This window comes from Rhinolophus sinicus, linkage group LG07 (assembly GCF_036562045.2).
Source record: "Rhinolophus sinicus isolate RSC01 linkage group LG07, ASM3656204v1, whole genome shotgun sequence".
Classification (NCBI taxonomy): domain Eukaryota; kingdom Metazoa; phylum Chordata; class Mammalia; order Chiroptera; family Rhinolophidae; genus Rhinolophus; species Rhinolophus sinicus.
The window spans coordinates 113,568,262-113,585,718 of NC_133757.1; the positions used below are offsets into that span (position 1 = coordinate 113,568,262).

At 37.5% G+C, this 17,457-nt stretch overlaps 1 protein-coding gene across 9 annotated transcripts in view; it reads left to right on the forward strand.

Annotated features, from left to right (window-relative positions):
- ELF2 (E74 like ETS transcription factor 2) overlaps nucleotides 1-17,457 on the forward strand; it is a 95,700-nt gene that overhangs the window by 3,304 nt on the left and 74,939 nt on the right. Inside the window, exon 1 of one of the 9 annotated variants that reach the window (XM_074338504.1) lies at nucleotides 13,075-13,893. The exons of the other annotated variants lie outside the window; for them this stretch is intronic. The gene's annotated coding sequence lies outside the window, so the exon portion shown is untranslated. Of the gene's footprint in view, nucleotides 1-13,074; nucleotides 13,894-17,457 lie in introns of those variants that run through there. 9 annotated transcript variants of the gene reach the window in all.

Genomic DNA, 17,457 nt, shown 5'->3' on the forward strand with positions numbered 1-17,457 from the left:
GCCTCTTCACGTTCTTGCCAACATTTGTTGCTGTCTTTTTTATTACAGCCATTCTAGTGGGTATGAAGTGGTTAACTCATTGTGGTGGTTTTAATTTTCCTAAAGATTCAAGGTGTTGAGCATTTTTGCATATGAAAATTAGCCATATATTAGATATGTATATATATATATCCTTTTTTGGTGAAATAGCTATTCAAATCTCTTGCCCATTTTTTTTCTTCGTCTTATTATTGAGTTGTAGCAGTTCTTTGCATGTTCTGGATGCAGATCCTTTATTAGATACATGATTTAGAAACATTTTCTCACAGTCTGTGGCTTGTCCTTTCATTTTTTTATTGGAATCTTTTGAAGAACAAAAGTATCTTGGTATTTTTTTGGCAAAAGTTTTAATTTTGGTGGAGTTTAATTTCTCAATTTTAAAAAATAGATTATTCTTTGGTTGTCGTAACTCTAATTCAAGGTCTTGAGAATTTTCTCCTTTGTCTTCTCCTAGATGTTTTATAGTGTTTGCTCTTATATTTAGATTTATTATCTGTTTTGAGTTAATTTTTAAGTATGGTACATATGGATTGTCTTAGCACCATTTGTTGAAAAGACTATAATTTCTCCATTGATTGTAAATGAAAAGATTTATTTCTGCACTCAGTTCTTTTCCATTATCTATACACCTATCCTTATGCCAAAACCACCCTGTCTTGATTAATGTGCTTTGTGTTAACGAAACCAGATTGTGTTAGCCCTCCAATTTTGTTCTTGTTTTTAAAAATTGTGGCTATTCTGGGTCCTGTGTAAAAATTTTAGGATTGGGTTGTCAGTGTCTACAAAAGCATCTTGGAATTTTGATGGGGAATGCGTTGAATCTGTAGATAAGTTTGGGGAGAATTGCCCCCTTATAATATTGAGTGTTCTAATACATGAACGTTACCTTCCATTTATTTATGCTATTATTTTATTTATTTTTTATTACAGTTGACATTCAGTATTATTTCATATTAGTTTCAGTGTACAGCATAATGACTAGACATTAATATAATTTATAAAGTGATCTCTTCGATTAGTAGCCACCTGGCACTGTACATAATTATTACAGTATTGTTGACTATATTCCCTATGCTATCATCAATAAATCCACAAACAATAAATATTGGCGAGAATGTGGAGAAAAGGGAACCCTTGTGTACTGTTGGTGGGATTGCAAATTGGTGCAACCACTGTGGAAAATAATATGGAGGTTCCTCAAAAAATTAAAAATAGAACTGCTTTATGACCCATCATTTCCACTTCTGGGTATCCTAAGAAATTCTTTACATTTATTGATGTTAAATTTTCTCAGTGATGTTTTATAATTTTCAGTACACAAATCTTATACTTAAAAAATTATTTTATTGTGGTAAGAACATTTAACATGAGATCTACCCGCATAACTTTTTAGGTGTACAACACAGTATTGTTAAGTATAGGCAAAATGCTGTATAGCGTATCTCTATATTTGGCAGAGGGTTCCTTTTTAATTCTAGTTTGTTCAGAGTTTTTATCATGAATGGGCATTGAATTATGTCATGCCTTATCTGCATCTGTTAGCGTGACCAACTGTCACAGTTTGCCCAGGACTGTCCTGTATTTAGCACTGAAAGTTCCTGCATCTTGGGAAACCCCTCAGTCCTGAACAAACCAGTGTGGTTGGTCACCCTAGTGTCTGAGATGATTATGTTTCTGTCTTTTATTACAGTAAAATGGTGTATTATATTAATTAATTTTCAGATATTAAACCAGCCTTATATTCCTGGGATAAATCTCACGTGGTTGTGGTATATAATACTATTATATGTTGCTTGGTTTGGTTTGCTAGCGTTTAGTTGAACATTTTTGTGGCTCTAATTTATGAGAGTTACTGGTCTGTAATTTTCTTTTTGTGTGATGTCTTTGGATTTTGTAATATAGTAATACTAGCCGCATAGAATGAATTGAGAAGTGTTCCCTCTACTATTTTCTGTAAGTGTTTGAGAGGTATTGGTGTTATTATATCCTTGAATATATTTGATAGAATTCACCAGGGAAAGCATCTGGGCCTGGTTTTTTTCTCTTTGGGAAAATTTTAAACTACTAATTCATTTCTTTACTTGTTAATAGGTCTATTCAGATTTTCTGCTAATGTTTTAGTTTCAGTAATTTTGTTTCTATGGATTTGTCCATTTCATCTAAGCTATTTACTATTTTTGACATACAGTTCATAATATTCCTATATATGTTTTTAATTTTGCTAGTATAAGTAGTGATTTTGGTGGTAATATGTGTCTTTTCTCTTTTTCACTTGTTCATTCCAAAGGTTTGTCAATTTTGTTGCTCTTTTCAGAGAAACAAGTTTTGGTTTTATCGATTTAGTTTTTTCCAGTTTTCTGTTTCAGTGATTTCTATTTTAATTTTTGTAACATCCTTTCTTCTGCCTATTTTGAGTTTACTTTGCCTTTTTTTTTTTTTTTTTTTTAGTTTCTTAAGGTAGAAGCTTAGGTTATTAATTTGAGGTCTTTTCTTATATAGACATTTAAAGCTATAAATTTCCTTCCAAACATCGTGTTAGTTGCACCCCATACATTTTTTTTTTTTTTTTTTTTAAAGATTTTATTGGGGAAGGGAAACAGGACTTTATTGGGGAACAGTGTGTACTTCCAGGCCTTTTTTCCAAGTCAAGTTGTTGTCCTTTCAATCTCAGTTGTGGAGGGTGCTGTTCAGCTTCAAGTTGTTGTTCTTTCAGTCTTAGTTGTGCAGGGCGCAGCTCAGCTCCAGGTCCAGTTGCAGTTGCTAGTTGCCGGGGGCACAGCCCATCATCCCTTGCGGGAGTCGAACCGGCAACCTTGTGGTTGAGAGGATGCGCTCCAACCAACTGAGCCATCCGGGAGCTCAGCGGCAGCTCAGCTCAAGGTGCCGTGTTCAATCTTAGTTGCAGGGGGCGCTGCCCACCATCCCTTGCAGGAGTCAAGGAATTGAACTGGCAACCTTGTGGTTGAGAGCCCACTGGCCCATGTGGGAATCGAACCGGCAGCCTTTGGAGTTAGGAGCACGGAGCTCTAACCGCCTGAGCCACCGGGCCGGCCCACCCCATACATTTTTATATGTTCCGCTTTTTAGCATTTTTCATTCAGTTCTAAATATTTTCTAATTTCCTTTATGATTTTTTTCTTTGACTCATGGGTTACTGAGAAATGTACTGTTTAATTTCCAGTTATTTGGTGATTCCCCACATTTCATTGTTGTTGATTTTTAATTTAATTCCCCTATAGTAGGAGAATATACTTTGTATGATTTTTCTCATTTTAAATTTATTGAGACATTTTAATGACTTAGTTTGGAATCTGTTTTGGAGAATGTTCCATGTGTGTTACAAAAGAATATGTATTTGCTTTTATTGAATGGAATGTTTTGGGTATAAGGTCAAGTTGATTGATAGTTTTCAAGCCTTATATGTCTGTGCTGATTTTCTGTGTAGCTGTTCTATCAATTATTGAGAGTACGATCTTAAAATCTCTGTTATTATTAAAGTATCTATTTTTTCTTTCAGTTCTGTCAATTTTTGCCTCTTGTTTTTGAGGTACTAGTATTAGGTATGGTATACATATGTAATTGTTTTACCAATAAATTGACTTTTTCATCATTATGAAAGAATCCCTATTTGTCTCCAGTAATATTTTATCTGGTATAAGTGTAATCACGCTAGTGCTCATAAGCTCTCTTGTGCTTACTGTTTGCATTGCATATCTTTTTCCATCTTTTTACTTTCAACCTATTTCTTTTTTCAATTTAAAGTGTGTCTGATAGATAGCATGTAGTTAAATACTTTAAAAAAAAGTCTGACCATTTCTGCCTTTTGATTGGAGGGCTTGATCTGTTCACATTTAATGTAATCATTGATAGATTTATGTCTGCAGTTTTGGTAGTTATTTGCCATTGGTCTCATTTTTTAAATAATTTCTTTGTTCATCCTATGCTGTCTCTTCTAGAGTTAATATTTTCCAGGGTTTTGCATTCCTTTATTAGTTTTTAAGATTTTTTTGTTATTTTCTTACGTTGTTCTAGGAATTACAATAAATATCTTAGTTTATCACAGTTGACTTCAGATTGACTTATTTAATTATGGTAAAATATAGAAACTTTGCTTCATTTTTCCCCCTCTCCTGTGTTAGTATTGTCATATATATTTAATTTTATGTGTTAGAAACTCAACAACCCAACAATACAGTTTTATAATTCTTTTTGCAGTTGTGTATTTTTTTTTTTTTAAGGAGGGCGCAGTTCACAGTGGCCCATGCGGGGATGGAACCAGCAACCTTGGTGCTACCAGCACCACACTCTATCCCACTGAGCTAACCGGCCACCCTGCAGTTGTATATCTTTTAAAACAGTTAAGAAAAGAAAAAAATATTTAAAGTCTTTTATATTTACTCATATATTTACCTTTTTTGGTGCTCTTTATTTCTTGTTGTGTATTTGATTTACGATCTGGTTATTTTTTTTAGTCTGATGGATGTCCTTTAGGATTTCTTGTAAGGAAAGTCTGTTGTCAATGAATTATCTCAGTCTTTGTTTTTGGGATTGTTTTTTATTTTTTTTGACTAGAATAGTTTTGCTGGCTGTAGAATTCTTTGTTACAGATTTTTTTCTCTCAGCGTCGTGAATGTGTCCTTTCCTGCTTTCTGGCCTCCATTGTTTCTGATGAGTTGTTTTTCTCTTTGTGGTTTCAAGATTTTCTCTTTGGTTTTTCAACAGTTTCACTATGCAGCGTCTAGGTATGGATCTCTTTGTGTTTATCTGATTTTGGAATCATTAATCTGAAATCTATAAATTAGTATTTTTCAATACTTTGGTAAGTTTTGACCACAGTTTCTTCAAATATTTTTTCTGACTTTCTCCCTTTCCTTTTCTTCTGGGAATCTCATTACATGTATGTTGGTATGTTTGATCGTATCACATAAGTCTCTGAGGCTCTGTTCATTTTCAAAAATTGTGTTTTTTTTGTTTTTCAGAATTGGTAATTTCTATTGACATATCTTCAAGTTCACCAGCTCTTTCTTTTCTAGCATCTCAAATATGCTGTTGAGCTCTGCTAGTGAATTTTTAATTTTAGTTGTTATATTTTCCAACTCTAGAATAACTGTAGCTTTCAAGTCCAGAAATTCCATTTTTTTTCTTTTTTAATAATGTCTGTATCTTTATAAAAAGATATATAAAGATATATATAAAGATATCTTTATAAAAAGATTTGTGATTGCTTATTTTATGAGTTACAGTTGTCATACGCTCCTTTACTTCTTTAAACATGGGTTTGTTTTAATTTGGAGATAAGGTTAAATTTAGATAGAAGATATCTAATTTATGCATTAAATCCTAAAATGATGTTTGTTTTATTTCTAAATTATATTCAGTATTTTTCATGTGTATTTCATGATATATGTGAAAGTATATTACTCTTAAATGCTAAATTGTGTCTGATAGTTTTTATTTAAAGATAATTAATGATTTATTTATAGTTACTAATGTCTATTGATATGTAAGATCAGTGTACAATTTGAAACACATGCCATTAATTCTGAAACCTTAAGTCAGTCTCTAAACTGATTATATAGTATGACATGTGCTTGTTTGTCCATGTTTCCTGCTGTTAACCACTTCTCTCATGGTAGATACTTATGGGTAGGGAAAAAAAACAACAACAGAAGAAGCCTAAGAGAGCAATATAATGTGTTAGAATGGTTATAAAATATTAAAATCTTCATTTCAGCCTGCACATTTAATAGCATAATATTCATTCATTTTAGGTCCTAGAAAGACTGCAGTAAAGATAGATGCAGTACCTGTTCTCATAGAGCTTACATTCTGGTAGAGGAGACAGGACAGACATTAAGCATACATACAAATAAGGTAATTTTGGAGAGTGATAAGTATAATGAAGAAATAAAATAGGGCAGTGTGATATCCAATAGAGAATGATGGGGGAGCTACATGGAAGTGGAATGTATTTTGGGGAAGGGGAGCCATGCGGGAAGTGTCTCTCTGAAGGGATGGTATTTGAGGTGAGATCTGTGTGATGGGAGGAGGATTCTGTCTGATGCTGATCTGGAAAAGCCTTGTAGCCTAGAGAACAGGAGTTGCAGAATAAGCTTGGTGTGTTGTAGGAATAGGGCCAGTGTGGCTGGCGCTCAGCAAGCCAGTGAAGGAGCGATGAGGGATGGATGAGGTCAGAGAAGCTGGGTGGGCTAGCCCTGGCTTCTTCTTAATATAGACCATATTAAAGAGTTGAGAGTTTTTTTTCTAAGTGTGGTGGGAACCCACTGAAAAAATACTGCAGTGACTGATTCTTGACTAAAGAGTTTATTTACAGCTCAGTATTTAATTTTCTTCCTAACAGTTTCTGAGTGTGAGTAAATATATGTAGGATTTTCTAATACATGATCTTAGCTTTATAAAGAATAGCAAGAAAGATAACTTTTTCCTGATGTTTCTTCCTTGAAATATAACTCTCTAAGAATAAAATACCAATAGCTATAAAACTTTGTAGTACAGTTATAGCGATAACAAAGATTCTTGTGATAACAACTTTAACCAAGTTGTATTAGTATTATAAAATTATACTTTCAATTATACTTATGGGCTAACATATACAGAAAACTTCATGTAGTTCTATAATGACTGACTAAATAGTTTGGTATGTAAATATTTTTTCTTTCACCATCACAAGTAAAAACTGTCACGGTTGTTTTTGGCAACTAATACTAACATAAAATTATAACTTTAAGTTGCTTCAGATTAGACAGTGTGGAATATAGTCTTTCAAAACTTTATGTGAATAAAATTTTTGAGGATAAACTGCATTTTCAAAACACCACTGTGGTTTTTATAAAGTGACAACAACAGTAAATGCTAATATTTCCTTTTATAAGGTCACATATATTTTTAATATTTAAAATGTACCTTTCTGTAGGGAAACCTAATATGTTTCAGATAAACCAGACATATTAAATCAACGCAGGTACAGGTGACCCTTGAAAACACGGGTTTGAACTGTGCGGGTCCACGTATACGTGGATTTTCTTCAATAAACATGTACAGTACTGTAAATATAATTTCTTTCTTGGGATTTTCTTAATAACTTTTTTTCTAGCTTTATTGTAAGAATACAGTATATAATACATATAACATACAAAATATGTGTTAATTAACTGTTTATGTTATTGGTATGGCTTCCAGTCAACAGGAGGGTATGAGTAGTTAAGTTTTGGGGAGTCAAAAGTTACTCTCAGATTTTCAACTGTGTGGGGTCCACACTCCTAACACCTGCATTGTTCAAGGTCAACTGTATTCCATAATTTGGAAGGTATTTTTAAATTACTCTAATTCTGTGTTAATATTGATTTATAATGTGTTTCTGAATATATTTCTTGCCCCTTTATTCACTAGACATTTATCCTGATTATATTCAGTATTGTGTTTATGGTTGTTAAAAGGTGCTTTTTCCCCAAAGCAAATCAAAGTAGCTTAACAAAGGACTTATAGAGGCATACCTCTTTTTTTTTTGCACTTCGTTTTATTGCACTCCACAGATGTTACTTTTTTTTTCCCCCCACAAATTGATGGCAAGACTCGCCACCAGCTAAAAGATTAGGACTCTCTTTATTGTGATACTTGCTTTATTGCAGTGGTCTGGAACCAAGTCTGGAATATCTCTGAGGTATGCCTATATTAGAGATAATAAAATAGAAGAAGGAAACCAGGAACAAGAATAAATTGAGCCAGGGGTTAAGTTGTTATCTATTATGTGCCAGACACTGTTGTGAGAGGTGTATATGCAATGGCGATTAATAGCTGTGGGCCAGCTCTAATGGAGCTTATATTCTAGTTTGTGTTGGTGAGGTGGGTAGAAAGATAGAAAGATTTGCAGTGAGCACATACAGTAGTCCCTCCTTATCCACAGTTTTGCTTTCCACACAGTTTCAGCTACCCACAGTTCACTGTGGTTCAAAAATATTAAATGGAAAATTACAGAAAGAAAAAATTTATAAGTTTTAAATTATGCGATGTTCTCAGTATTGTGATGCAATCTTGAGCCTTCCTGCTCCCTTCAGCCCAGGACATGAATCATCCTTTCGTCCATCCATCCTCTCCGTGCTGTGCTCCCTGCCCTTCAGTCACTGAGTAGCCCTTCTGGCTACCACATCAACTGTTGAGGTATCACAGTGCTTGTGTTCAAATAACACTTAATTTACTTAATGCCACATTTGCGTAACTTTTATTACAGTATGTTGTTATTGTTCTATTTTTTTTTTTTAGTTATTGTTAATCTCGTAACTGTTCCTGATTTAGAAAATAAACTTTATCAAAGCTCTGTATGTATAGGAAAAAAATAGTATATATAGGTTTCAGGCATCCACTGGGTGTCTTGGAACGTATTCCCTCCACAGATAAGGGGGATTACTGTAAATAGAAACCTCACTTCGCATTTCGTTACAGTGGAATGATAAAAAAAGCTGATAAAATCTAGAAAGTTAAAAAACATTCTGTGTGTTGCTTGGTATCTTTTATGTATATATGTACATATATATATAAATTTTTACTGGGAATATTGGGGAACAGTGGGTTTCTCCAGGGCCCAGCAGCTCCAAGTTGCTGTCCTTTAATCTAGTTATGGAGGGCGCAGCTCACTGGCCCATGGGGGAATCAAACCTGCGACCCTCTTGTGCAGAGCTCACACTCTAACCGACTGAGCCATTGGCTGCCCCTTGCCTGTTATCTTTAATATTGATATGACTCATTTAAAATAGGGTAAAGCTAATCTGTTTTGGTTCCTAACTTAGCATACATTAATATGCATTATTGGATTATAAATGTGGCCAAAGAACAAAACCAAAAAACTTCTCTAATCTGATCATTTATATGATCTATGGGCTTCCACTCAGCCATAATCAATGAAAATGAGGAAAGTTAGAGGGCCGTTGTGGTAGATTGATTATAGGGCTAAGCTTTATAAATGATGTAAGAAAAAAGTCACATTCATGAATTGGAGATCAAATAAATAATATAGCGATTGCAGAATTAGTATTGAAACTCGAATCTTTTGGGTTCTTATCTGTACTTGAAGGCCAAAGTCCCAATGTTTTCAGGAGTAAACTGTCCAAATTTGAAGTAATTTGTAACCTTACAGTGGGTACCATTTAGATACATGAATAAAAACGTAGGTTTTCCTTATAAAAATCAATTGTATATTAAATATGTACCATTTAAACTCTAAATTTTATGATTATCTTAATTCTAGATTATAATTAGCAAGAACTAGAAAGTATTTTAAAAAGGATCAGTGAATGTTTTCATCTTACATTTTTGTTTTCTAATAATGTGCTTAAATAAACTTCCAGAGTACGTTCATTTTTCGTTTTATTCATAATCTCGATGAGTTGAGAACATTCCAGGAAGTCTTGCCTTCATGAATTTTTACATAATTTTTGAAAATGGGTATGCTGTTCTTGTTGTGTCATATCTAAGCGTTTAAACTCAGTCATGATATCACTCCATTATGATAAAGCGTGTTAAACCTCCCATATGTTACACTTGAGGAAAGACCGTGTCTGTGTCCCCTTTATTCCAGATCGTTATGATTTTTATCCTCTAAAAGTTGATGCTGGGTTGAAGTTTAAGTTTGAAGTTGAAGTTTTACATTATTTGTAACTTTCTGTACTCTTCCTCATCACTGTCAACTGATCTTTGTGAAGTCTTGCCATCATGCTGGATAACAAAGCTTGGGAATTACTTACACTGTAATAATTGTGCTGGCTGTGAAGTAGTTTCTATTACTGTCCTTTTTACAGATGAGTCTGAGATTTTGGGAAGTTAAATAACTTGCTCTGCAGAGAAGAGTTAACATAGCAGGTCTGAAACTGCTGTCCTTAGAAAGGCCTGCTTGCAAGGTTGGCCCTCGGCTGGCATCTGGGAACTTGGCTCTCAGGGTGTTCCCAGGAACTGATAAGGGTGACTCACTGTGCCTAGACTGTTTGTGCAGACAGTATGGTTTATGCTGAACACCTGCTTTCCTTCTGAGGGCCTGAAATTTTGGTGCACATGAAGCAGACGGTGCCCATGTTACCAGCCCCCAGAAAATCCTTGGTTGCGAAGTCTCTGATGGGCTTGTCTGGACAGAAACATTGCACGCATGTTGGTGCATTTTTGTTGCTGGAGGAGGAGGAGGCGCTGCCTGACCTCTCATTGGAAGGAGAGAGCATCAGGAGGCTGCAGATGGATTCCTCCAGATCCCACCTGTGGCTCTTTCTTTTATGACCTGCCGAATAGCCTTCCTCTAGCCACGAGTACAGTGATATGCTGAGTTCTGGGAGACCCCTGACACATCTTCAAGACTAAAGCGATTATGCCCTGTTGAGGCTGAAGATTTGTGTTTTAACCTCTGTGGAAGAACTTTATTTTTTTTTGCCTGGTGATTAGAGTCCCACGTACAAGGCAGAAGATGGTATTTTGTCCTTCAAATACTAATAAGCGTGCATTTGTTCATCCATTACATGTTCTACAGGCCCATAAGTGCCCGTGTTCCAGGCCCTATGGAGGAAGCTGTAAATTGGCTTAATTGGGTAAAGGGAGATAATTTTGTAAATAGTTTAATGGGAGTCTAGGTGCACTTTTCCCTTGGTTGCTTCTATAGGGAGCCTTTTTTAGCTTTATGAAAAAGTTTATATTTTGGTTCCGGGTAGTTCTTTTATTTGAAAATAAGGGAAAATTTGAATTAGGATATAAGGCCTGTGACTGAGAATCTTTGTTTCTTGCTAATAAAGAATTCAGGCCAACATTTTTTTCTAAACAATAAAAAGAAATGAAATACTAATACATACTACACAAAATGAATATTGAAAACATTACATTAAGTGAAAGAAGCCAGGTACAAAAGTTTATCTCTTATATATTTATGTGAAATGGCCAGAATAAGCAAATGTCTAGAGACAGAAGGTAGATGAGTGGTTGTCAGACACCAGGGGTCGCGGAAGGATGGGCAGGGACTGCTGATGGACATGGCATTGGGAGTGCTGAAAATATTCTAAAATGCGATTGTGGTGATGATCATACACCTTTGTGAATATGCTAAAAACCATCGAATTATACACTTTAAGTGGGTGAATTTATGCTAATGGTATCTCAGTGAAGCTGTTTAAAAAAAGGTAAGCGCATATGTAGTTTTGTTAGATATTGCCAAATTCCCCTCTCAAAGTGTTGTATCGTGTTCCCACTAGCAATGTATAAGCGTGCACAATTTTACCAACAGTATGATGTCATACATTTTAATTTTCAATCTTATGAGAAAATGGAATCTCATTTTTTAAAAATTTGCAATTTCCTTTGAGAGCATCTTTTCATATGTCTGAGGACCACGTTTATTTATTTAAAAAAAATTTTTTTATTGGTTTCAGGTATACAAAGCAATGTAATAGTTACACATTTAAACTCCTCATAAAGTGATAACCCACACCCCAAGCTACTACCCCTCTGACATCGTATATAGCTGTTATAATACCATTGACCATCTTCCCTATGCTGTACTCCACATCCCGTGACTATATATACCTATATATTTAGTTATAGGTGACATTCAGTATTATTCTACTTCAGCTTCAGATGTACAGCACATTGGTCAGGCATCTACACAGTCTATGAAGTGATCCCCCTGATAAGTCCAGTGCCCACCTGGCACCTTACATGATCTTTACAACATTGTTGATTATGTTCCTCAGACTGCATTAACTACCAGTTTGTATTTCTTAATACCTTCACCTTTTTCACCCTGTCCCCAACCCCATTCCCATCTATCACCCTGATAGATCTAGTACCTATATGGCACCATACCTAAGTTATTACAATATTGTTGGCTTTATTCCTTATGCTATACCCCACATCCCCATGACTACTGTGTGACACCCAATTTGTACTTCTTAATCCCTTCCCCTTTCACCCATCCTTAACCCCTCCCATCTTAAAGAATTCCCTTCAAGATTCCTTGTAATAATTGTTTGGTGGTGATGAACTCCTTCAGCTTTTTCTTGTCTGGGAATCACCTTATCTGTCCTTCAATTCTAAATGACAACCTTGCTGGATAGAGTAATGTTGGTTGTATGTCGTTGCTTTTCATCACTTGGAATATTTCCTGCCACTCCCTTCTTGCCCGCAAAGTTTGTGTTGAGAAATGAGCTGCCAGTTTTATGGGGGCTCCCTTGCAGGTAACCAGCTGCTTTTCTCTTGCTGCTTTTAAGATTCTCTCTTTGTCTTTAACCTTTGGCTTTTTAATTATGATGTGTCTTGGTGTTGGCCTCTTGGGCTTCATCTCGTTTGGCACTCTCTGTGCTTCCTGGGCTTGCATGTCCATTTCCTTCACCAGGTTAGGGAAGTTTTCTGTCATTATTTCTTCAAACAGGTTTTGAGTTCCTTGTTCTCTCTCTCCTCCCGCTGGTACCCCTGTAATACAAATGTTGGTACACTTCATTTGTTGGTCCCAGAGGCCCCTTAAACTCACCTCAGTTTTTTGGATTCTTTTTTCTTTTTGCTGTTCTGATTGGGTGTTTTCTGCTACCTTGTCTTCTACACCGCTGGTTGGGTCCTCTGCCTCATCGAATCTGCTGTTGATTCCCTGTAATATATTCTTTGTTTCCATTATTGTATCCTTTATTTCTGACCGGTTCTTTTTCATGGTTTCCATCTCCATTTTTATGCTTCCTGTGTCCCTGTTGAAGTTCTCCCTGACATCAGTGAGCATTCTTTCAGCCAGTGTTTGAAACTCTGCATCTAGTAGGTTGCTTATCTCCATTTTGCTTAGTTCTTCTTTTTCTGGAGCTTTGTTCTGTTCTGTTATTTGGGACATGTTTCTTTGTCTCTCCATTTGGCTGCCTCCCTGTGTTTGTTTCTATGTATTAGGTAGGGCTCCTATGTCTTCCGGTCTTAGCAGAGTGGCCTTATGTAGTAGGTGTGCTGCGGGGCTCAGTGACACAGTTTTTCTGGTCACTTGAGCCATGGGCTCTAGGTGAGTCCCTTGTGTGGGTTGTGTGTGCCCTCCTCTGTGATAATTGCACATCAGTGTGAGGGACTGACCCTTGGGCTCACTGGTTATGAGGACTGGCCTTGACTACAGTGGAAGGGTTGTTGTGCAGGGGCTGATACTACAGAGCAGGATCTGCCTCAGCAGGACTCTGGTGCCCGCCCAATCCGCCCCTTGGGTGTGTCGTACTTGGAGGCGGAGGCTGCTGGGTAATGCTCTGGCTCGTTTTGAAGCTGGCCACTGGGGGCGCCAGCACCAGGACCACCTTGGAGGGGATCCACGGTAGGTCTCCTTAAGGCACAGCCTGTGCCCCAGGGGCCACTGGGCAGGAGCCACAAAGGAATCTGCTGATGGTTGCCGCCTGTGCTGTGCTGGGAAGCGCCTTGAGAGACTAAGCCATGAAACGTGGCCGGCTGCTGCTAAGGCCTCACTTAGGGCAGCTCAGCCAGAGGTACAGGACACGCTCAAGCCAGATGCTGCTTGTCTGGGTTCTGTGAGCCTCTGAGAGAGCCTAGGAAAGTCTGCAGCTTGAGCCAAGGCAGGCGGTCTACACGGAGAAAGCCACTGGAAGCGGCCTGGGTGTGCCCGAAAGTTGGGCGTGGTGAATGAACAGAGACTCAGATATGGCGGCCACCTGCGTCTGCAAGCCAGGAAGGGGGAGGCTCAACAAAGAAACAATGGCCTCCGCCAGCTCCCCCGTCCGGGAGAAAGCCGCCTCTCCAGCCCCTGTCCAAGCCAGACAGCTCAGTTCTCCCCCGTATGTCCCTGCCATCTCTCCAGTTGCTGCTGTAGAGCTGGAGCTCAGCGAGTGATTCCGATGGTGGGTAAGTCCACGCACAGGCCCTTTACCAGGAGCGCCTGGGAGTGCAGTCGCCCTCCATCTCGGTCAGTCACAGTCTCCACTGGTTTTCACAACCAGAAATTAGGGGACTTCTTTCCCCGCCACTGGAACCCTGGGCTGGGGTGGGGCTGGATCTCTCACTCTTTTAGGGGATGGGGTGACCCCCACAGCCGAAATAGCCCTCCCGGCCTTTAATGGTCACACGCGGGTGTGGGACCAGCCCGTTCCACGTCTCTGCCTTTCCTACCGGTCTGGAGGTGGCTGCTTCTGCGTGTCCTTAGTTGAAAGTTCAGCTTGATTTTAGGCGATTCTCAATAATGGTTGTTTTGTAGATTGGTTGTAGTTTTGACGTGGTTATGAAAGTAAACAGTGTTTATGTATTGCGCCATCTTGGTTCCCCTCTTAAGGGCCACTTTTATATGTTTTTGTGAATTGTGTATTTATCCTGGTTTTCTCTTGGTTTTTTGGTTCTTAATTCCTTTATTTTAAGTATTGTTTATATATGAATAATATTAGCCGTTTGTGATATAGTATCCTATTTCTAATATCATGGATCAGAGTTTTCCTTGTTTATGTACTTTGTGTAAATAAGATCATACACATAAACTTTGTGATGAGAATGGTCTGTACTCTAGGCAGCTATGTGTAAGTGCAAAGAAGGACAGGAATGATAGAATGATACAAGGGATGGAAGGGAGGAATTAGAATTTTCTTTTAAGAGTTTTATTAAAATATAGCTAATATATGATACAATATTATATTAGTTTCAGGGATAAACCATAGTTGTCCAACATTTATAGACCTAAAGAAGTGATCACCATGATAAGTTCAGCAACCAAATATTGTGATAGCAACCACGCTATCACAATATTATTGACTATATTCCCTATGCTGTACATTACATCCCTATGACTTGTTTTATACCTGAAAATTTGAGCCTCTTACCTAAAGACAGGTCTTTCACCTTTTCCCTGCCTTTTTTAACTTTGCAATTACAGTTGACATTCAATATTATTTTATATTAATTTCAGGTGTACAACATAGTGTTTAGACATTTGTATAATTTAAGTAATGATCCCCCTGACTAGTCCAGTACCCACCTGGCACTGTACATAGTTGTAGTTATTACCATATTATTGACTATATTCTCTCTGCTTTGCTTTACATTTCTTTGACTGTTTTGTAACTACCAATTTGTATTTTTTAATCCCTTTACCTTTTTCACCCTGTCCCCCAACGCCCCTCCCATCTGTCACTCTGATAAATCTAGTATCCATCTAATACCATACACAGTTATTACAGTATTATTGACTATATTCCTTACGCTGTACCCTACATCCCCATGACTACTGTGTAACAACTAATTTGTGCTTCTCAATCCCTTCCCCTTTTTCACCCACCCTGGAATATTTCCTGGCAACCATCAAAATGTTTTCTGTATCTATGAGTTTGTTTCTGTTTCATTTGTTTGGTTATTTTGTTTTTTAGATTACACTTGCAAGTGAAATCATATGACGTTTGTCTTTCACTGTCTGACTTATTACATTCAACACAGTACCCTCTAGGTCCATCCATGTTGTTGCAGATGGCAAGATTTCATTCATTTTTTATGACTGAGTAATATTCCATTCTATATATATATCACTTCCTCTTTACCCATTTATCCATTGAGGGACACCCAGGCTACCTCCACATCTTGGCTATTGTAAATAATGCTGCAATGAACATATGGATGAGCACGTCCCCTCAAAGTAGCATTTTGGGTTTGTTTGGATAAATACCCAGAAATGAGATTAATAGGTCCTTCTTTGTCTGTTGTTGTAGCCTTTGTTTTAAAGTCTATTGTCTTGTGTAAGTATTGCTACTCCAGCTTTTTTTGGTTTCCATTTTCATGAAATATCTTTTTCCATCCCTTTACCTTCAGTCTCATTGCGTCTTTTGATCTGAAGTGAGTCTTTTGTAGGCAGCATATGTAAGGGTCTTGTTTTCTTACCCATTCAGCCCTCCTATCTTTTGATTGGAGCATTTAATCCATTTGCTTTTAAAGTAATTATTGATAGGTATGCAGTTATTGCCACCACCTTCCTCCTCCTCCTCCTTCTAGTCTTAAAGAACTCCCTCTAACATTCCATGTAATAATGGTTTGGTGGTGATGAACTCCTTCAGCTTTTTCTTGTCCGGGAGGCTCCTTGATAGCTTTGCTAGGTAGAGTAATCTTGGTTGTGGGTCCTAGCTTTTCATCACTTTGAATATTTCCTGCCAATCCCTTCTGGCCTGCAAAGTTTTGCTGAGAAATCAGCTCCCTTGTAGGTAACAAACTGCTTTTCTCTTGCTGCTTTTAAGATTCTTTTTTTGTCTTTAACTTTTGGCATTTTAATCATGATGTGTCTTGGTGTGGGCCTCTTAGGGTTCATTTTGTTTGGGACTCTCTGCACATCCTGGGCTTGAATATGCATTTCTTTCACCAGATTAGGGAAGTTTACCATCATTATTTCTTCAAATAGGTTTTCAGTTCCTTGCTCTCTCTCCTCTCCTTCTGGTACCCCCAATGATGCGAATGTTGGTTCATTTGATGTTATCCCAGAAGCCTCTTAAGCTGTCCTCTTCTTTTTGCTGTTTCAATTGGAAATTTTCTTCTACGTTATCTTCTAATCGCTTATTTGATTTCCTGCTTCATCTAATCTGTTGATTCCCTGTAATATATTGTTCGTTTCAATTATTGCATTCCTTATTTCTGATTGGTTCTTTTTTTATGATTTTCTATCTCCATTTTTATGTTTCCTATCTCTTTGTTGAAGTTCTCCCTGAGATCAGCAAACATTCTTACAACCAGTGTTTTGAACTCTGTGTCTGGTAGATTGCTTGACTCCATTTTGTATAGTTCTTTTTCTGGAGCTTTGTTCTGTTCTTTTATTTGGGAAATGTTTCTTTGTCTCCCCATTTTGGCTGCCTCCCTATGTTTGTTTCTGTGTATTTAGGTAGGGCTCCTATGTCTCCCGGTGTTAGTAGAATGACCTTATGTACCGTGTTTCTCTGAAAATGAAACCTAGGCAGCTCATGAGCTCTAATGCGTCTTTTGGAGCAAAAATTAATATAAGACCTGGTATCATATCATATCATATATCATATCATAAAGACTCGGTCTTATTTTAAAATAAGACCAGGTCTTACATTAATTTTTGCTCCAAAAGACACATTAGAGCTGATGGGCCAGCTCGGTCCTATTTTCGGGAAACACGGTAGTAGGTACAGCCACTAGAAGTGGCTTGGGTGTGCTTGACAGTTGGGTGGGGTGGGGTCTAAGAATTAGCAGGTCAGGGTAAAGGAACATTAGCCAGGTAGATAGAGACTCAGATATGGCAACCGCCTGTGTCTGCAAGCAGGGAGGCGGGAGGGCTTAACAAAGAAACACTGGCTTTCACCAGCTCGTTTGTCTGGGAGAAAGCTGCCTCTCCAGCCCTTGCCCTGTAGCCAGATAACTCGGTTTCTCACCATATGTCCCTGGTGCCTTTTGAACTGCTGCCCCAAAGGTGGAGCTCAGAGCGAG